We start from the raw sequence: 22868 nt of genomic DNA, 5'->3' as shown, positions 1-22868 counted from the left end.
CAGACTGGAAGTACGGAAGGAAGCGATTCTTGAGTGGGAAGATGCGCGCGCACGGCGCAACCATTCTGTTTTTTTTACTCAAATAGATCGTAAAATCCAACCAAGTTCAATGATTGCTGGTGTTATGTTCTTCAAAGCAGGGGCGCAGTTAGGAATTGAGGCTAGGAGGGGTTTTAAGCGCAACTAATACTTGTTGTGTCTGGGGGTATGGGATACCCGCTAGGGTTAGCAGGTGGTGCGGGGGCCCTCCCCAGAAAAAAATTTAGGAAATAATTAGTGAGTTTTACGTCTTTTGAGGGATATTTTATAAATCCTTCCACTATTCTATAAGTAATATTTATGGAATTAAGTAAAATGTATTTAAATTAAAAATTTCTCTGAGCTCTGGGGGTTCATCCCTCAAACACCCCCCATCGCTGCGCCACTGCTTCCAGGGTTTAACATTAAACGTGGATACAAAAGCGGTGCGCATTGAAGAAATGACGAAAAGTCTGGCCAGGATATTAATGTAAATGTTAGGTGTTTATTATATCTGAAAAACTTGACTTCTTGGCTGAACAAGAACAGTGGTTCCTGTATCCAGTGGCGTGACTATGGGGGGATGAGGGGATGTATCACCCCCAAAGCTTCAGAAAAACCGAAGAATTATTTAAAGTCTTGTCTTGATTTGATTTATAATAACTGCATCTGCTTAAAGTTAAATTTTAGCTGTCAAAATAATGTAAAATTCATTTTCAGGCATGTTATTCTTCAAAAGACTTCCTGTACTCCCCGTTTCCTGCGGGGGGTAACCCCCTTCAACACCCCCTCCAAATACCTCTCATTCCCCACCAAAGCATATTCCTAGTTACGCCTCTTCCTTTACTAATACGTAATCGGTATCTCTACATAATGAGATTTTAGGAACAGATTCAGGTAGTTTGTTCGAATATGTATTCGTATTCTCATTTCATGAGTGTTTAAGAAATACCGTCTTGTGATGCGCTTCGAGTCAATTTGCCGTGCGGTTCTTTCTTGTCTCCACGACCACGTTTAGTGTTTAGCCGTGGGTTTGTTTTGTGCGAATATTTTAATTTTTTGTGCGTTTTGTTTATATTTTCAATATATTACGCCAAACGCAAGCAAAGAAAAGGTACCACCCCACCCGGCCAAGTGTCTGACTATATGAAGCATTATCTTTTGGATGGATATTTGAAACTCAGTTGGAGTATTTACGATACGATTTACGAATTTTCTTTTGATAATTATAATAATATATTCTTCCAAAAAAAAACAAACAAATGGTTTTATTCAATATTTATTAAGATATGTATTTGAAATGTAGGTGCCCTACTAGGCAAAAGGCCTGTTTTTAGAAAACCAGCATGTTTTCACGTACATTGCTCAAATGATACAAGGTACTTCATAATGTATTGAAATGTTTTGACTGAAAAGAAAACAAATAAACGTTCTTGAACACACAACATGACATTGGGAACAAGAGAAAACATTTTTAACAAAGCACAGTTTCATTGCTTATGCCATTGTTTTTGCTAACCAGAGAAAAGTTGTACAAAAAGTATTTAATTTTCCTTGTGTAGACTTTCGCGGTGTGGTGAGGATTCAGCAGACAGGTTTTCGGGGTTACTACCGCGTAGATTCATCCCTGCAGACGACAGTTTCGCCGTCATTGCAGCAGGCTTCTTCAGGTCAATGAAGTGGAGGTCCGTGGTATCGCCTGCCCGTCTCTTAACACCCCGTCGGAGGCCGGTGTCTTCCCATTGCCGGGCCTTCTGAACCAGCCAATGAGAAGCCTCCGACGGGGTGTCTAAGAGACGGGCGATACCACGGATCTCCACTTCATTGACCTGAAGAAGCCTGCTGCAATGCCGGCGAAACTGTCGTCTGCAGAGATGAATCTACGCGGTAGTAACCCCGAAAACCTGTCTGCTGAAGTATTTAATTTTGTTTGGTATATTATTTCATAATTTAGGTCCAGTAAACCGATAGGAACTTTTGAAAAACATGAGGTTGAGCTCTTCTTTCTTTCTCCCTATTCAGGAGGGAGCAGTGGCGGTGGTTAAGCAGTGACCGTTTGGGTGCATGGGTGAATTCGCAGAGGATATTGGTGGAAATACGAGCGACAATGGATGACCACGTGGAGAACGACCGCCAGGGGTGGCTGGTGCCCACCGAAGGTAGCGCCATCACCCCCGTGATGGCCAACGCCGGGAACATCGCAGAGGATGGACCCGATTCGAAGCCGGATCTGGAGGATTCAGTGATCTCGTGAGTACACCCACCTCAGTGCAGGTTGGGAAAGTTGCCAAAAAATAACAGACTAAAGTTTATCTCGGTGAAATGGATCTCTATTATTCAACTAAGTAAAGTTTTCATGGAGTATTTAAGAAGTATTCTGACAGTCTACACAATTTACTAAATTTCCTACTCCCTTTCATTCCATCTAAAAATCCTATTCTCTTTCTTCCTCTCCCTCGTATACCCAATATTCTACCCTCTTGTTTTCTACATCATCTCCCCGCTCAGTACTCCTCAGACCTTTAGCCTCATCCGTATATTCGATCATGAACGATTCGATCAAAAAAATTGAATCACCAGGTGAATCAAATGACTCACGATTCATTTCGTTAAACAAGTAGATCTTCAATCACTCCGACTTCCGGTTTCATATCAATCATCCCGGTTTCCGTTTTATTTCAAAATTTTGAACGATCGATGCTTGATCTCTTTTCGTCAGGGCAGAAATAGTTGTGAGAAAATTAAATACTATGTTATAAAGAACTGAATACTTGTGTAATCTTTTGCTTACATGTTTTTCAACAGCTATTAGCATTAATAACACCACTAACGTTAAAGGAAACTATTAAGATGACTCTTGTTTGCTACAGGGTAATTTCATAAACGGCACAATAAAATGTTAACAGTTGTAATTTCTACTTCTTATGCTAGAGCACTATACTTTATTAAATTAATTATAGGGCTCGCTGTTTTCCCTTTTGCCAATGTAAATCATCGCATGTCACTCCACTCCCTCCCCACATGAAGTTTAATTCCGAAAGCTGTACCCTCCTTTCAGTTTTGCGATAGATGCCCTATTGAAAATGGTTTGTAATTTGCCAATGGGAAAAAAATTCCCTGTAGGTAAGTCTTTGAGTTCCCATTGTCAAATTACTGAGGAATAGGGCATTTTCACTAGGGTACACACTAGGTTCTATTGATTACAATACATACATGCCTGTCAGGAATCGTCAAAAAATCAACTGTCATTCATCGTAAACTTTCTGCCACAATTTCTCCGGAGAAGCAACGAAGTAATATTAAAGACTGAGATAATAACATCAACATGCGCTGACTATATTTCACAAATTTACCTCTGCATTATTTTCCTTGGTGTAAAACTATATATATCAGAGTATGCTGTCTCTCTGTTATTTGGAAATCAAAATCAAAATAGTATATGAAATGATAATATGGATAGCAATCAGCGTTACCAATGCTCTTCGCAGATGCGGCAGTATTTATTCGATTATTCAAAGTGATTTATTACATCCATTGACTGAGTCATTCAATCTTGATTCATTTGAGTCTTTTCGATCATAATGAATGGATCAATTGATTGAATCATTTATGTGACTAAAGTCAAAATGATTGAATCACTAAAATGATTGACTCTGCCCATCACTAGTATATTATCTAGAAGCTGCCTCTCCTCACCTACCTTTTCCAGTACCTCGTCGTTCCTAAAATGTAACTATTTAGAGTAAAAAGTAGGGATGGTCGGATCGGATACCTCGGATCCAAATATCCGCGGATCGAAATATCGGATCCAAATACCCTTCATCGAATACATCGGATCCAAAGTCGCGGAAGACATCGGATCTGGATCCGAAATTTTAAATAAAAGCTTCAGTGAATGCATAAGGGTGGAAAGAGTTCCGATTCTCTCATCGAATGTGCCGTCGCATGCGATTCTTGTCCTATGTCACTGGTCAGTAGTTTATCCGAAGATTTTTCCTATTTTCATTTCCAAACCCAAGCGTAACAGTTTAGATCCTGAGCATGTAAAGATGTTTAAAAACTACTTGAAAGCCTATAATAATGATTTTTAATTTATAAAAATATTAAAATGTGCATGAAAATCTAAAAAGCATTCCTTCTATTGTACGTACCCAGAGTAAACTTCAATAATTACTTCGTTTAATAGCAGGATTTTGAAACTGCATTTGGATCCGAAAATATCCGATCCGAAAGATCCGGCTCCGAAAATCAAGGATCCGATCCGAGTCCGGATCCGAAAAAAATCCTGGATCCGTCCATCCCTAGTTAAAAGTTATCTACTTATCTGAAAAAGTAACCTATTAAAGTGAAAGTTTAAAGGTAAGAACTAACCGTACCAAAACCATAGGTTTTTGGCAGGGGCGGTCTGGCCAGGTCGATTGGTCGGCGATCGCCGAGGGCCCCGAGATTAGGGGACCCACACAACGCTCGCGTCTATCGTGACTTGCGTATGAAAAGTGTAATAAAATAATAATCAGATTAGTTAAACCAAAGGTTTTTTTTCGGTTATAAAATTCGGCGTTTTTTTTCGGCTGCTTTATTTACAAAATACTCAGGTTCAAAAGATTGTATAAAAATATAATAAAATAAATGTGCCAGAAGGTTAAAAAGAGAACCCCATGATTTTTTGAAAGGTTTGTTCGAAAATATTATTAAAATAAGACATTGCAATATTTCCACTGAGTTTTATTATGATACTACGCGTTTCGTCGTTACAAACAACATTATGCAGTGTTATACACTTGATAATGTTGTTTTAACGACGAAACGCGAAGTTTCATAATAAAACTCAGTGGATATATTGCAATGTCTTATGTTAATAATATTAAGAACTTCCACCATATCATTTATTCGAAAAGGTTATTTTTGAGTATTTTTTGGTGTCAGTGCAGTTTCAAGGAACAGATTCAGTAAATACCGTAAAACATTAATATTTTAAAAGCTATGAAATTCTAACTCGCATAGCATTTTTCCATATGAAATGGCTCTTTTTTTTCTAGCTTTCATCTAGTTTTCTAACACCCAGAATAGCGTCTAAATCCATTTCCGTACATGCAATTTAAAGCATTTTCCGGGGTAGGATCCCCCATAAGGAGGGCCCCATCATGAGCCCCAGCCGAGGGCCCCAAAGCGCCCCAGAACGCCCCTGGTTTTTGGTAACCCACTTTCTTACGTTCAACACTGATAAGGATGGCATGATAGCGCTGCAATGTCATTCGCGGACATTGTCTTTGAGTGGTCTCGTGTATTCTCGCCTAAAGGTGCGATTTGAAACTTTGTGGTCCATTTCACTCAACCCCGCTTCTGTTTGAATGCGTTCATCTGTGCCTATTCCTTGCATTCTAGCACAACTATCCTTGTACATATATTGCATTCTGATGTGCCGTTTTATTTCTCCCTTTGTCCAGTGGACAAACTTAGTCCCCAAAGTCGAATTGATCGACATTCTCCAAAATTTAACGAAAATTAACCGAAGCTGGTTTTGAATTAGTTGGTGTAAAATTTTAGCGAATGAAAGATATTTTTTATGTAAATAACGATCAAATTTAACAGTAAAATACAATTTTAGCGATTAATTTTAATCGTTAAATATATATTAAACGTACCTAAATCTCAGTTATGATCTACGTATGGCATGGAGGCGGCGACCGACAGCTAAGATCATTTACGCCGTGAGAGAAGGGCATGGAAAGAAGGGAGGAGAGGAACCCGGCGTCGGCATTAGCTTGCTCTTGACAAAAGACGCCAAGGGGACCACGGCTTAACGTCCCATCCGACTGACGGAGTTCTGCACCTGAAGTGCCTTCAGAGAGCACTCAATCAAGGATCGAACGGTTTCTGAAATATCTCCGCCACCGCCGAATTTGAACCCGTGACCATTGGATAGGAATCAAACACTCTAGCTATCAGATCAACCATAAGATTACACCTATACACAGTGGCGCCGACTCCATGGGGCCTGAGGGAACCCGAGCCCCCTCAAAAATTCGATATGGGTGTGAGGAAATGTGTCATGCTTGTCGATTTCCCCGGAGGTTCCAGATATCGAGATTCGAATTATCAGGGTTATAATGTCGATCATATGACTCTTCTAAAATGCTTAAAAAAACTTAAAACACACTACTTATAAAATTTCCCGGGGCAAGATCCCCGGTTTGGGCCTCACCAAATTTTTTTTATAAGTCGGCATCCCTGCCTATACATCTATGTCCTAAACATTCGTGGATTCTACAACTTCTGCTTTTCCACATTTTTTTATGGATCATATAAAGAGTTCGTTCACCGATTTTCTAAACTTTTTATATCGATAGTTCCCGGAAAACAGATAGAGACCCGTACTTTTCCGTTTTTCGATCTATCACCTGCTCCTCGGACTACTCGCATAAACGGCAATCAACGGTATCATCCCTTGCGCAGATGAGTTGATCACGTCACGAGCAGTAGCGCAGCGAGGGAGGGTTTTGGGGGATAAACCCCCCCCTTAGAACTCAGAGAATTTGTTAATTTTAATCCATTTTACGTACTTGGATCAGTATTACCAATAGCATAGTGTTAAGTTCAATCAAATATCCCTCAGAAAGCCTAAAAATCGCATTTTGCACCATTATTCTTCAAATTTTGCCGGAAGACGGCCCCCGCAAATCCCGATTACCCTGGGAGGTATGCAATGCCCCCACACTCCTAGGTATTACTAGCGCCTAAAACCCCCCCCTAGCCTTAATTCTTAGCTGCGCCCCTGGTCACGAGCGCATGCCGATCGGGTCATGATTTCTTAGTCACTGGGTGGTCCAAACTCTCTGTGGTCTACCTATTCCCTCCACCAGTTTTCTCTCCTCACTCATCATCTCCTCGCTCTTCATCATTCCTCTTTCTCTCCTTCGTTCCTCCTCTCCGTCCACTTCACCCTCTTCATTATCCTCCACACCCTCATCTTCGGTCTTTTCTCGTTCCCCTACCTCATCGCCCTTTTCTCCACAGCGTAAAGCACTCTAAATTTCTAATTCCAAAGGCAGATAAGTACCATTCGGAAACTCCACTCTTCACTATCATTTTCCTTACGCTCTTTTATGCTCTAATTTTATAAATTACGCCCACCTTCCAACTTTGATTTCCGCCTTCAGTTCCGTGCATTTCCTGTCGCGCCACCCACGAAGGCCTCGCTGAAGTGATTTGCTGTTGTTTACGCTCCAAATTTCGCTCTCAGGGGCGGAAAAGTAGCCTTCAGGCACTCCACCCTTCATTGGCTTTTTCTTTGCATTCTTTTACGCACTAATTTTATGAATTACGCCTTCCAACAGTGATTTCCTTCTTCAGTTCTGCGCTTTTGCTGTCGTGATACCCATGAAGTGAATTACCTCGCTGAAGTGATTCGCTGTCGTTTTCACTCTAGCGTGAGCGGTGCCTTCCCTCGATGAAAGGTCCTCCCTGAACGAGCAAATGGGCCACAGCTCTAATGACGTCACATTCTCATGAAAATTTAGCGTCAATTGCCTTGTTGTTTTTATTTTTTAAAAGTACGAGAATGGGAAATTACGGAATATTAAAAGTACGAAATTGGGAAGGATTTTTCCCTTATCTTTCCCTTATAGCAGCAGATTTATTTTCATTAATTGCGATTTTGGGATTGAGTGAACAGCTCCATTATATTCACCAATTTCCACAATCTTCCGGTGCTGTGTTCGGTAAACTGTTTGTTGTGTTGTTTTGATTTTAGCGTAGTTTTGAATCTTGTTGCTATGAGTGTTGATATGCCGGAATTTTCATTTCGACGATTAAATTGCAATTAAAAACTCATAATTTAGATGAAAAACGTGCTTTACGAAATAATATACGATATAATATTTCCAATATGAATATTTCGTCCCTTTTTGGGACATTGAATACCTAAATATAATTTCGTGTCAGTTATGCGAAAATTGAAGGTTATGAGTAAAAATATTTTCTTATGTTTTTTTTTTAAGTCAAAGTAAACATGAGTTGAATGGAGTTTACTTGATTCGCTACATCATACATTTCAAATTCAACAATATAAAATCTTGAACATGCCATTAGGCCACGAAAATTACTCATATTTTTTATCCATTTTCATTTTAGAAAATTAATTAACTCGCGAACTCATTCATTACATTAATCCAGCCACTCCATTCTACAAAATACTCGATGATAGTCATATGTTAAACTTTGAATATTCCCAAGATATAGGTAAATTTTTATACGACTGAATCACAGTCACTGCTGTCTTTCACGTTGATTATTAGCATGTGCTCCCTGCGAAATGAGTTCCCTCACAGACAGTGCAGATGGCATTATTATGGAGTTTCATGCTATTATTTTTCAACCATATAGGTTGACCTCAGCTTTCATATTGATTTATCTTGATCTAATGACAAAAGGCTTGACTAATGCCTGAACTGTCGAGGAATGGTCGAAAATTATTCGTCAGAAATCACGTAGGAAGTACAAAGCTGTTTGCGAGGTATTGTAAATCTCGAATAAAAAATTGGACACTCTTGTGAATACCATGTTACAGAAATATCATGGTACAGGAGGCAAACAGTGTTTTAATTATTCATTCGAAAATATGCCGAAGCAATATGTCATTAGTACACAATACATCAAATTATTAATGTCATAGTTAATAACAGGGGCGCAGCTAAGAATTAAGGCTAGGGGGGGGATTTAAGGTGCAACTAAATTTGGGGGTGCGGGGAGCATGGAATACCCGCCTAGGTATGCGGGAGGTGCGGGGGCCCTCCCGCCCCAGAAAAAATTAAGATAAATGTTTCAAAATGGTGAGTTTTACGGCTTTCTGAGGGGTATTTTATTAATCCATACACTATTACGCAAGTTATATTAATCCAGTTAAGTAAAATGGATTAAATTTAAAAAATCTCTGAGCTCTGGGGTTTATCCCCCAAAAGCCCCCCCTCGCTGCGCCACTTCAGGTTAGTAAATGGAGAGCGTAGAAGTCAAGTCGGTAGACCGCTTGGCTTCTGATGGAGGGGTTTTGGGTTCAAATCTCGGGTGAAGCCTTCTGTCATTCCCAAACAAAATCCTTGTGAGGTGGCCCAAGGAAAGGAACCGGTCCCCTTACCTTGAATGTGAGACATTCATCTACATCTACATCTACAAAATACCTTGCGGCCACCTCTAAGATGTTTGGCAGGGGGTGATTAATCACCAGCATGCAGCATGCAATTGGACTCCCACATGCACACCACACAGTCAAAAAAACGTCAGGCACATTGACAAATTATGCTGCCATATGTTGTTAGAAATAAAAATAAAATTAAGAAACATGCATGAAGTTGGTAGGTTAGTAGGCTATACTACAATGTCATCTAAACTATTTATGAGTTCTATCGCTGTCGTTATAATCTCTCATTGATCGTGGAAAAAAGACATTCTGAAACCGTCTGTTCTAAAGTCTATGTCTCTTATTTTATTTATATGATCTGATCTGATGATTATCTGATCTTCCGTAGTATGTTGGCGTCCATAAGATATGGCTAACTTCGTTAGCAAAGACACTGCTTCACACGCCTGTGGCTAAGTCTGGGGTGAGCTCTACCCTCACCTATGAAAGCAAATTTTCTCGTTGAATCACGAAGTGTGTGAGATAAAAAATGAATGTTAACTTAAACACCGTGAAATTGTTATACGGGTGATTTTTATATGCTGGCGAATTGAATTTCCAGCTTTCATTTATCTCTTGGCATGTTAGATGTTGGTTTGCGAAATTGCATTCTCCAAGATAATAAGGCTGAAGTCTTTATAAGAGATTTAACACGACGAAAAGTGATATTGGTGTGGGAATTTGTCTGTCTTTGTAACTTTGTCGAATCCTTGAATCTTCAAAGAGAACTATGAGGTCAATGTCACGGTGAGCACATGTTATTTCCGAGGACTGCGATTGTCGCCTATGGTTCCTTTTCGTTTCGAAGCGCTTCCACGTTGCTCAATTTTTTACATGGCGAGCTTTTCTTCTGTCTATGGTCAAAATTTTAATGCCCAAGTTATGTGAAATGTATTTCTAGGCATGTCATTATTAAAAAAATTTTCCCGGATCCCACATAGCCCGAGGGGGGGTTTGCCACCCCAGGCTATCCCATCCCCCCTATGCATATTCACACTAGTTTACACCACTGTGAAATGGTATGTCTCACCTAAAAATTCCTCCTCTTGTGATATTGTACTCCCGTGTATCTGTTGCAAAAGATCGTGTTGCCCCGCAGTGGGCAATCTTGGGGCTTGGGCCTCCGAACTCTCAAAATGCTTGTGAAGGGGAGAGGGAGAGGAGTACGATGGGGGTGGAGTGATAAGGAAGGCATATTTTTTTAAGGCATTGGATGAGATGCATTGGCAGAAGGGTGGGCTATGGATGAGAGCAGAGAGTAATATGGAAATGAATATTCATTTAAAAGCCTTGAATTTGAGTCATTTTGGGCATTCGTGATCTCCAATTGCTCAAGGAAGCCTAGTTTCCTTCCTTTCATTAATGCATGGAGTGCCTCATACATGAAGTCACTCACATGGTTATTTTCAATGAGCTCTCTCCGTCAATTTTATCCAATCACTAAGAATGAAGCTACACAAAGCCGTGCCAGAATCTATTCATTGATAACAGTAATGGCAATCTTCAGGGACATGGTCAAAATATCAATATAACTCCCTGCCCTTAAACAGCTTTATTCACCCAATCACCTCCCCAAAGCTTCGATTCTTGGTCACCGGGCACGTGCCCCCCACCCAGACCCTTGAAAAATATACAAGATTTTTAATACGCTCCCATTATGAATGCGTTCCTTTTGTATTACAAGGTATCCTTCTGCCCCCCCCCCCCCTAGAACAAAATCCTGGATACGGCCTTGCTTGTGACCCCCCACAGAAAGAAATCCTGGATCCGCCCCTGCAGTGATCTATACTTGATCCATGCGTCAGACTGAGTGATCCCTACAGGTGTAGACCCACATACTCACTCAACTAGTGATTTAATTGGATGTTAATTTGGATTTGTTAGCATATATAGAGCTCACCTCAAAATAAGGACATATTTGAAAGCACATGTAACAATTTTATGAACTACCTCCGAGAGGGAAGGTATCTAGCTGTCATCACTGCATTAATGACTTTTGTACTACATTTGGCAATTATGGAAAATTCAATGCTTTTTTTACTTGCTAGATGTCTCATTCACTAGATTGTGATTCACATTCAGGGTAGGGGGCATAATTCCTTTACCAAGGCCACCTTGAAGATCTATGAGGATCTGTAAGGTGGTGTCCTTCATCAGGGATTTGAACCATGTATCCTCCAATCAATAGCCGAACGCTCTACCCATGAGGCCACCATGCTCCCCATTCTATGTATAAAAGGACCAATTTAAAATTCAGATTTCAGTTCAGTCATGTTTACTTCAATAATTGTAGCACTGACAATTGGGTATGGAAATTTTTTGCATAGTATGTAGGCATAATTTTTAATCTGTATTATAATTATGGAAATAATTATAGTAGAACTGTGCTGGATGCTTTTCTTTGGTTCACAAGCACTCAGTACCACTTACTTAAGCCATAGCTCCTTCTACTTTTCATTCAGAGTTTTTTGAAGCAAGTGGTGGTCTTAATTCCGACTTTACAGTACATCCAAATGCCTTTATTTAATGTGCGACGTTGGGGCTTAATAGGATTGACATACTAATCATATATTGGTCCTGTTTCAATGCAGTCATTTGACGCAAAGTAATTTAAAATCTCTCAAATTTGTTTCCTCAGTATTTATTGACAGAATTTCTGAAGACTTAAAGTTCTGCAGCCAATAGTATATTTTTGGAAACATTATTTCACTGCATCTTCATTTTAGGCATTGATGAAAGCTAGCATTTATTATTTTCATTCAACTGTATTCACTATTAAAGCACATCAGAAAAAAATCTTTAATGAAGCTTTTTGAATCATTTACAAATCTGTATATTGTCCTGCACAAATTTTACAAATTTTGCTTTGTACGTACAGAGTTTTTATTTAAATATATTATGGTTAATATTTGATTATTTTATCATTTTTTTATAATTTTGGTTTATAATTAGCCGCAGCTTTATCTTTTTGTGTTTTTTTAGCTTTTCATTTAATATTGATTTTCTGTCAATGACATTCCAAAGGTTAATGTCTCAGATGAAATGCAGTACCGAACGGGGGCCCCACTTCCACCTGATTTTGCTGATGCCATGGAAGCTTCATTCAGTACTGGGCCAGATTGTTTGAGGAGGCATTCCAAAATATTTAGGTATGATTTAAATGAGAGAGCCAACAAGGAGACAGAAGAGACAAGTTGTGAATGCTCTTCTCTTGAAGTAAATTTTTACTCCTTTGCCTTAAATCAACCGACTATGTTACTAGGACTTTCATTATACCCCATTTTGATCATTTCATTGAAGCCAATGATTTTATATTTAATCATGCTGTCTTCACTGTCCACATGTTGGAGATGTACAATCGCTTTCAAAAGTTGTTCCATAAGACCAACACAGCCTTCTCTGAAAATTTCTGAAGTCCACTTTTGCACATTGCTTGTGGCTGTTTAGTTATCCCGTCACTCGGTAGTCAACTTTGCTCGAATGGTTTGTGCAAATGGTGCAACTTGCTCTCACAACGAGTCCCAAGAGTGATACGAGAGATAGAAAGGCTCCATGAAACCCCTCCCACTGCCAAAACATTCCATGTTCAAAAAAAGCCGAGGGGAATCTAAGGTTTCCCTGCAAGGTATCCACTACAGGAAGAAGAGAGAGAAATATCTGAGTTGTCCTAATGTGGATGGGAGACCTATTTCTGCAAAACTTATAAATTTCAGCACACTTTGCAGGTAGTACTCCAATATTACTTTGTCCATAGCATCTTGCTTATGAATGAATGTATCAGAGTTAGAAATGCCTATCAGAGAACTTAAGCTTTGCTGTGTGTTCTTACCTCGGGAATGAGGGGGAATAATGAAGAGTTTAGGGATAGTGAATAATGCCTCAGCAAGACTTTTGTGGATGGTGGGAGTAATTCAATGTGGCCCTTTGAAGGCTCGGATGGCACAGGAAAACCTTAAGTTTGAGTTCAGAGGAAGATGTAGTTACTCGTACTGACTATAGGAACAGACTTTTGAAAGTGATTGTAGCTTGGAGTAGCAGCAGTAGGATTTTTTTATTAATTATTATTATTATAATTATATAATTTTTACAAAGCATTTTCATTTTGTATATTTTACAAATTTCAGTTTTTTTAAATTAATTTTTATTAATTTTATATGTGTATGCACCAGCCAACTGAGGTATTCAAAGAAGTCAGCCATAGCAGAACACAAAGCCACAGGACACACGATCAATTTTGAAAAATCTAGAGTTATTGCAAATGTGAAACATTTCGTGGAAAAAAAAACATATATAATTTCAGCAGAGACACTGATAATCTGTTGAGAAGATCTTCCCCCTCCACTCCTCACACCCCCCACCCACCTCTCCTACGTGAAATAAAAAGTGAGCAGTGCCAAACACCACCATCATGCCCTTGAAGAAGTGACCAGCAGCTGGTCATGTAACGTCGGGGCAAAATCTATATGTATCATGGGGCATCCTATGCGTGAGGTTTGGCATTACTGCTCCATGGAGAGATTTCTGAAGTTAGCACAACGGAGGTGTGAGAGAGAAGAGCTGAATTTCCTAAGCGCTAGGCAACTCCTGCTGTCTTCTGATTGGCAAAGGGAAAGTCAAGTGTCGAGAAACTTTCCCTCCACTAGCCACACCAGCTCACCTGCAAAGATAAAATAAACAAAGTCTACAAACAGAACACAATGGATGCGACTGAAGTAGTTAACACTGCACTTTATTATAGTCATTATGTGGCATTGCTTCATGTGGTGTAATACTTCAAAAATATTGTAAATTATTTGGTTTTCGTAGCATATAGCAACTGTAAAAAATTAAAAATTCTTATGTAATCAAGTAAGGTTTGGCAAATTACTTACACTGTGGGAGAAAGAGTTCATACATTGCCAAAATTTTGCTCGTGTTGTGCTTGAATGGTTTCTTATAGTTATACATAATTTTATATACTTAAGCACATTCAAATGTAAAAGAACTGTTGGCAACCCTCTAGAATGCACATTTTTAGGCTGGCATTAAATTGGTGATATTTTAAGATTACTTTATTGGTTAAAAAAAATTAACTGTCCTGGTGCATTTGTAATTGGCTGATTAGGTTGCGATAGGGTGAATTTTATTTCTATGGATTAGGATTCAGGTGTTGTAATTGATGCCATAATTTTCATTTCTTTGCAGGAATATTGTTAATTTCTCTCTGTGTGTCACACAGTTTGGATTCTGTTGTGTTTACTTTGTGTTTGTGTCGTCATATTTGCAAGAAGTAAGTTCATCCACATTCTAATTATTACATATGTGTATTTATTAATTGATGCAACCAAAAAACCCTCATTGTAATGAGTTAGTATAGTACATAGACCATCAGATTGTTTCACCTCTGCTTCATCACTAATGTACGTCTTCTCTTCTCAGCGGTAAATGGGAGCCTCTAAGCTGTTTTCTTGACTTATATAACAAGGGATGCGCAGCAAAAGTAACAAAAAATCATTTACAAAAGAGGCGGTTGAGAAGTTTTTAAAGCGCTGATTCTTCCTTATGTCAGGAGAGTAGCTCGAAATCTTATAAACAAGCACACCCTATCACACCAAACCACTGACAGAGAGCAGGAATTCCTGTGACAGCAGTGAGATATGAGTGAGTAGCTGTGATAGAGTCATAACATTTAATAATAAGTATACACAGTCTATCCTTTGTCTTCATTTCTGGGGACAAGAGAAATGGAGCTTTTATTTCGCTGCATTTCAACCAAACGTGCTATTGTCTGTTCTTTGCTATCAGCTTATGTGATATGTATTTTTTTTGTAGGTCCTCCCGTTGCAAAATGAAATGAGGGAGCCAAAGAAGTTCTCATCACCACTTGGAGTACTAAATGGCGGCATGACAATCGTCACATTGTTGTTGATAACAATGGGAAGCTTGGGCTACTTACAATATGGAAATGGAATAAAGGGCAGCATAAGTCTTAATCTTCCTGATACTGTGTGAGTGTACTTTGTATGAGGGCATACAAATATTAGTGAAAATTGGTTTCAACACCTGTCATTTTTACGGGTAACCATTGCTCACTTAATCATACTGCCAACAATTTTTTACTTCTGCTATCATAATTTTTTCTGACTTTTATTAAATTTTTTTGGTACCCCAGCCAGCACATTATGAGTTATTGAGATAAGTTGAAAGAGAGAAGAAGGAAGGTGCTTATAAATAAGCTTGTCAGCCTTTTCTTATGGGTTTCTCATGGCCAGGCCGAGAAACATCCAGGGTAATGACAAAATGGAGGCCAAGTCGTTTTAGAGTATTCATGAAGAATATTAGAATATTCATGTATAAGAATAATGTTTTTATTCTTGGTGATTCTATATGATGAGGAGAAATAACATCACGTGGCCATCATTTGAAAATTACTCACATTTAAGAAATGACGGCAAAACCGCAGTTGTATGAAAAACCCTAAATTTCACATGATGATGCAAAGGGATATAGAGTATAAAATGTCAGAAAGGAATCTCTAATATATACATATATTTTATTCATCGGGTTATCAGACCATAAATTAAAATTCATAAATGTTAGATTGTATATATGTAGACCTAGAATAATTTCAGTTTGTTTCATGTACGCAGCAGCTAAGTTTTTCAGTGAAATTGGGTTTTAAAGTGGTACTTATGCCTCTCATTTTTATCAGGTCCCACAGTGTAATGGTTAGTATACAAAGATGCTGATCTGTAGGTTACACGTTTAACTCTCCCAAATGATTTTTTTTCTTTCTGCCACAAGGAATGTGTATTATGCTATGTATCTTCACCAGCCAGTCGCTTGCAATTGTTAATTTTTTTTTTAATTTATGGGCAAATCTGTTATTAGTTGTTCAGCTCTTATAAAGACTTGCTGGATTTCTCCAGTAGGCTTTAAATTCATGTCTGGCTGAGCAGCATAGCATGTGTCCTTTGGGTGCTCCTACAGAAGCGACTTATTTTAATCTGAGGACATTTGATCGCATTCCTTACCTATTCTTCCCTAAAATTGTATCCTCGCCTTGAAATGTAAGTCCCTTAGCTTACGATAAGCTGCTTATCAATTTTTTCCATAAGAAAACCATAAGAAAAATCTCTTACTCATGGTGATATCTGAGACATATCCTATAAAAATGTAATTTAATTTTTTGACGCAGAAATGACATTACACAACCTGTCTACCTTAAAAGACCAACAACTGACAAAATGGTGGGTTAGTCATTTCTTATTCATTTGCAGCGGTGACACATGTTTTATTCAGGAAATCACTGCTCTATATAATGCCTGGCCATTTTGATGTTTAATACATTAATGCATTTAACATTCTTTATTACATTTTGAATGAAAATATGCATCATATCTGCCATACCGAATGGCATGTGGTTGGCCAGGGCAGGGGAAGTGGGATCGACATTACCTCTGTTCATTTTAATTTTATTTATTGCAAAATGATTTGTAAAAAAAACTAGTCAATTGTATTGATAAACAGGAAAGAGTCATATTTAATGGAGTTGTCAATTAATTTTAACATAACCAAAGAAATATTTACAATAATTATGTACTAGGTACCCGCAGTGGTGCCGACTCCATGGGTCCTGAGGGGGCCCGACCCCACTTGAAAATTTTATATTTGGGGGAGGAAAAGATGTGATCAGGCTTGTCGATTTTCTCCGGAGTGTCGAGTTATCGAGAGACGAGTTTTTTGGGTTCCAATGTTCACCATATGACTCTTCTCAAATTAAAAAAAAAACTTTAAAACTCACTACATATTTATAAAATCTCCTGGTGCAAGACCCTCAGTATTTTTTATATGTCGGCACCCTTGACTACCCGTAAAAATGATGGATAATGGTCCTTTTAGGCCAGGCACATCAGGCTTAACTGAGAGGAATTTGTTCATTGTATTCATGTCCAAATCCACATAGATTTAATAAATTGACTGACCAAATTTCTGTGCGCAATAATAATTTATTTTTCACGCAGTCAAAAAAGCTATTTTCAGTTTAGTGCACATGCATTATGTAAGGGTTGACCCCTATGAAAAAATTGTATAAAACCTGTATAAAATTGTATAAAAATTTTGTATACATTCTGTATAGAATTATATACAAGTTGTATACAGTCTCTATACAGATTGTATAAAATCTCTATACAGATTTTATACAGTCTGTATACCTTATATACAAAAATGAGTGTATACAATTTGTATAAAAATATACATTTTATACAAATTATATACATGCTGTATAAGAATTGTATATGGGCTGTATAAAATTGTATATGGGCTGAATAAGAATTGCATACGGATTGTATGAAAGAAGACCTACCCTATGAAAAAATTGTATAAAACCTGTATAAAACTGTATAAAATTTTTGTATACATTCTGTATAGAATGTTATACAACTTGTATAGAGTCTCATTACAGATTGTATAAAATCTCTATACAGATGTTATACAGTCTGTATACAAGTTATATAAAAAAATGAGTGTACATATACAATTTGTATAAAAATATGCATTTTTACACAAATTACATACACGCTGTATTAGAATTGTACATGGGCTGTATAAGAATTAAACATGGGCAGCATAAGAATTGTACATGGGCTGTATACGGGCTGAATAAGAATTGTATACAAACTGTATGAAAGAAGACCTAGGAATACCTCATCCAAAATAGGTGGAGTAATACTACCCATTTTCTTCCTCATTTCATCTCAGGTCATAAAGAAACACTCATAAAAATTATTCCAACAGATCATTTCCCTTACCACACTTCCTCTAGGAACCCACATGCATACAAAGGCATAAATAAAAATGGAGTGAATGCTGTCCAAAATATAACATTATAATCCTTTAAACATTGTTAAACTGAAAACTAACCAACCATTCAACACCAGATTTTTAAATGATAAATAGGGGATTCTCAAGTTAAACAGTGGAAATTAAGAATAGCATGTAATTAATTCAAAGTAAAACATCACTTACTCATAAAAAATTAAACGTCTACAAGGTACTTCCCACACAGCACACGGACACCTTTAAGACACGTTTAGGTTAGGACTGAATTTCGTTCGATACTAGTATCTAAATAATAGGTCCAGACAAGAATTTAAATAAATTAGGCTTCAATTCCATACACAATATTTATTGGGCTTCTTTGGTGAAATAATACAACACAAGAAACTACATAAGTATTATGTACTTAATTTTCTTCTCCCCCTGCAACCGTGTTGTTGCTGTCACTTGGCGTGCCTTAGTGAGTTTCTGATAGCCACATCCACATCTTTTTCAGGGACTGACATGCTCTCCTGCACTGCTACTGTAGTAATGAAGTATATAAAAATTTCATCGTAGCAAGAAATTGTCTCTTGTAGGTAACAAGCAGATTATATAAGACAGGAAACTACAGTCTTATTTGTCTCGAGTTTAACATTCTTAAGGTTTCAAAATTAGGAAACCTGTCCATTTTAGGCCGTAAACATTTTAGAAACTTTTCTTTGGATTTTTCTTCTTCTTAAAAAAGAAAAGATTTTAAGTAAAAATATTAATATATTACATATTTATAAATGAAAGTTATAAAATATACTAGTAAGTAATACAATTAAGAACATTTTTCATAGAGCAATTGTTGCACGACAGATCCGAACGACAGAATACAACGAACACAACTAAAATGCAAGAATTTCCGAATGAATTGCTGCTACAATATTTTAAATCACCACTTTCAGTCCTGTACATCAACATCATGAAGCCACTTTAACCTAGAAATTACGTCCAAAGAATTTCAGGGAGAAAGGGTACATACCTTAATGTTTTCCGTAGGGGTGAAATTGTCTCTTCTTATCGCCAAAATACACCTCTTCTTCAATCCATGAAGATCTATAGGAAAGGTAAAAACTTGAACTTTGGGTCTAGTCCTGCAGGAGTTTCCTTCGCATACCGGCATCACACACGAGAAAGGCATATTTAACAAAAATGCCTCACAAACAAGTTTCTGAAGCCCACCGAATGAAATTAAAGAATAACGGAAACTTCACTATTCACAAAAACTCTCATTTTCACCAACTTAACCACAAAAATCCAAGGAATACGGTGTAACATAACATAAGCCACGTAATCTCTAACGGCGATCCTGGGCGATCCTTCCGCGGGCTCTCTTTCTCGGTGGCTATGGCCCCATCCGCAAAAGAAAATAGTCCCACACCGGATATGAATTTTTTTATCCAGAGTATCCAGAAACGAAATGACTACTGTGTCATATATTAAATCACGAGTTTTTAGGAAATTTGGGCGTATGTGATACAATTTTATCGCTGCATATGAATTTGTCAGTGTACTGTTTAAAACCTTAGTACCGCTTCGTACAAACGGGACACGGGGACACTATGGAGATATGGACGCCCGCTGGTGACATTGAATCTTCCAAGTGGCATTGAATGACTAGTGTTGATGGATCTCCAAGAATCTTGTTTAAAACGCGATTCATGATCTTTAGAAGCAATTGAACTCTTGAATGTGGAACATTATTTTGGTCCCCTACTAAGTTCATTTTTGGACTTAAATTTTTGACGCCTCGGTTGAAAATTTTCCAAGTGGCATTGAATGACTAGCGTTGATGCATCTCCGAGAATCTTGTTTAAAACGCGATTCATGATCTTTAGAAGCAATTGAACTCTCGAATGTGGAACATTATTTTTGTCCCCTACTCAGTTGATTTTCAGACAGGTTTTTGGCGCCTGGGTTGAAAAATTTCCAAGTGGCATTGAATGACTAGCGTTGATGCATCTCCGAGAATCTTGTTTAAAACGCGATTCATGATCTTTAGAAGCAATTGAGCTCTCGAATGTGGAACATTATTTTGTTCCCCTACTAAGTTGATTTTTGGACTTCGGTTTTTGAGGCCTACTTTGAATTGCTGTTATACAAATTGTATACATTGTGTACAAATTGTATACATTGTATACAAATTGTATACATTGTATACAAATTGTATATGCTGTATACAGCATGTGAATTAATACAGTTTATACAATTTGTATACAATATGTATACAATGTATACAAATTGTATACAACCTGTATAAACTGTATAGAAATTTTATACAGGTTTTATACAATTTTTTCATAGGGGGACATATAGACTTATTGACTTATACATTTTTTGTAATTTTTCCTTTGTTTCATCTGCAGCTTGGCCCAGTGTGTGAAAATGGCTCTATCTTTTGGAGTATTGTGCTCTTACGCCCTGCAGTTTTATGTACCTATGGCGGCGCAATTTCAAATCCGCGAGCCAGCCGTTGGTGCGCCGGGCGATCGGCAATTGTCGGGAGAGTTTATCGACGTTGCCGCCAGAGGTCGCTATGATAGACCCACGCCGCTGACTGGGCGCCGCCATAACAACCGATAACAACTGGTCCGATGTCTCAGAGACTACGCTGATAAAGCACGACAAACGATCTCAGAGACGCCAGATACCGCAGCAGATAAGGGCTTGGGGAAGAACTCTGATGCTGCAAAAAGCGACCCAGATGGTCGAGGAGTCCGATGCTAACCACGCTACTGAGCGCACGCAATTGTGGCCACGCCGGCGTCTATTGTAACATGAAAATCTCCACGAAAATATACTATCGTTTATAATTGAGGTGGTTTTTGTTTACGTTAACCGCACCTTCCCCTCAAGTGGTGACCCCGACGTGATCTTCGAGTTTAAGTGTATTTTTGTGAATAGCGTTAGTTGGCGTCCAAAATGGCGACTCCCCCGGACCAAGTCCCGCCAACCGGCGAAGCTTCGGTTAATCGTGTAGCGATGCGTGTGCCACCTTTTTGGCCGGAACGACCGGCGCTTTGGTTTAGCCAGTTAGAGGTGCAGTTTTCCCTCGCCGGCATAACCAGTGAACTCACAAAATTCTCCCACGTGGTCGCTCAATTGGACAACCGCCACGCCGTGGAAGTGGAGGACATTATTGTGAACCCCCCCACTGAATCCCCATACAAACGAATCAAGGATGAACTAATTTCGCGTTTGTCTACTTCCCAAGAAACGCGCATCCGTCAACTCCTCGAACACGAGGAACTCGGGGACCGGAAGCCCTCCCAATTCCTCCGCCACATCCGTTCTCTTGCGGGTAATACCGTACCCGACGACTTTGTGCGGACTTTGTGGGTGAATCGCTTGCCATCCTCCGCCCAAGCGATCTTAGCCACGCAGGATTCCACGGATTTGGCGGGATTGGCGAAGCTGGCCGACAAGGTATGCGAGGTGACGTCACAACCCCAGGTCGCCAGCGCCGAAGCATATTCCGAAATGGCGGAACTTCGGAAGCAAATGGCGGAGCTAACGAGGCAGGTCGCAGCGTTGAGCACTCAAAGGTACCGCGCCCGCTCGCGCTCCAGGAGCCGCCCTCGCCATCGCAGCCCATCCGGAAACCGTGACCCGCGGTTTTGCTATTACCACGGGAAGTTCGGTGCTGCTGCTCACAAGTGCCGCCCCCCCTGTGCTTATGTGGCGGAAAACCCGAAGAGCAGCGGTTAATGGCGGCCGATGGCCGTTGCTCTACGCCCCGCCGCCTATTCGTCATCGATGCCGCAACAAAAACGGAATTTTTAGTCGATACAGGCTCCGACCTATGTGTGTATCCGCGTGTCCAAGTGAAAGGACGGAAAGAATTAGCCGCCTATCAACTTTTCGCTGCGAACGGCACCGTGATCTCTACCTACGGGTGGCTCGACTTGGCCCTAAATTTCGGCCTTAAACGCGACTTCCGCTGGCGATTCGTCGTCGCGGACGTTGACAGGCCGATAATTGGCGTCGACTTCCTATCATTTTATAACCTACTGGTCGACGTTCGCCAACGTAGATTAATTGACGGCATCACCTCCTTGACGACGCGCGGCCGTGAAGTGACCTCTCCTCACCCGCAGGTGAAGACTGTCATTGACAGTTCTCGCTTTCACGCGGTGCTGGCTGAGTTCCCCCAGATCACCCGGCCATCTGGGACCCCCTGCGAATTTCGGCACACGACCGTGCATTACATTAAGACAACACCGGGTCCACCAGTCGCCTGCAAGCCCCGCCGCCTTGCACCGGACAAGGCGAACATCGCCAAACAGGAGTTCGAGGAGATGGTGCGGAACGGCACTGCGCAGCGCTCCGACAGCTGTTGGGCATCGGCACTGCATCTGGTGCCTAAAAAGGATGGTGACTGGCGCCCTTGCGGTGATTACCGCGCCCTGAACGCGCGCACCATTCCTGACCTCTACCCGGTGCCGCACATAGCGGACTTTGCCCATAACTTAGCCGGTAAGCGCGTGTTTTCCCGGATAGACTTAGTGCGTGCTTACCACCAAATACCTGTGGCCCCCGAAGACGTCCCTAAAACCGCTCTCACCACCCCCTTTGGCCTCTTCGAGTTTACTCGCATGCCCTTTGGCCTGCGCAACGCTGCGCAGACATTCCAGCGTTTCATCGATGAAGTGCTACGAGGCCTCGATCACGCGTATGCGTATCTTGATGACATTCTGGTCGCATCGCGTGATGACAGGGAACATGAGTGCCATTTGCGTGCCCTTTTTAAACGATTAAGTGACTACGGGATTGTGATTAACCCGGCGAAATGTGTGTTAGGGGTTGACGAAGTAACCTTTTTAGGGCA

Source organism: Ischnura elegans, chromosome 5, assembly GCF_921293095.1.
Source record: "Ischnura elegans chromosome 5, ioIscEleg1.1, whole genome shotgun sequence".
In the NCBI taxonomy this organism is placed as follows: domain Eukaryota; kingdom Metazoa; phylum Arthropoda; class Insecta; order Odonata; family Coenagrionidae; genus Ischnura; species Ischnura elegans.
The sequence above is the reverse complement of the archived record's forward strand: the minus strand, read 5'-3'. Positions refer to the sequence as shown.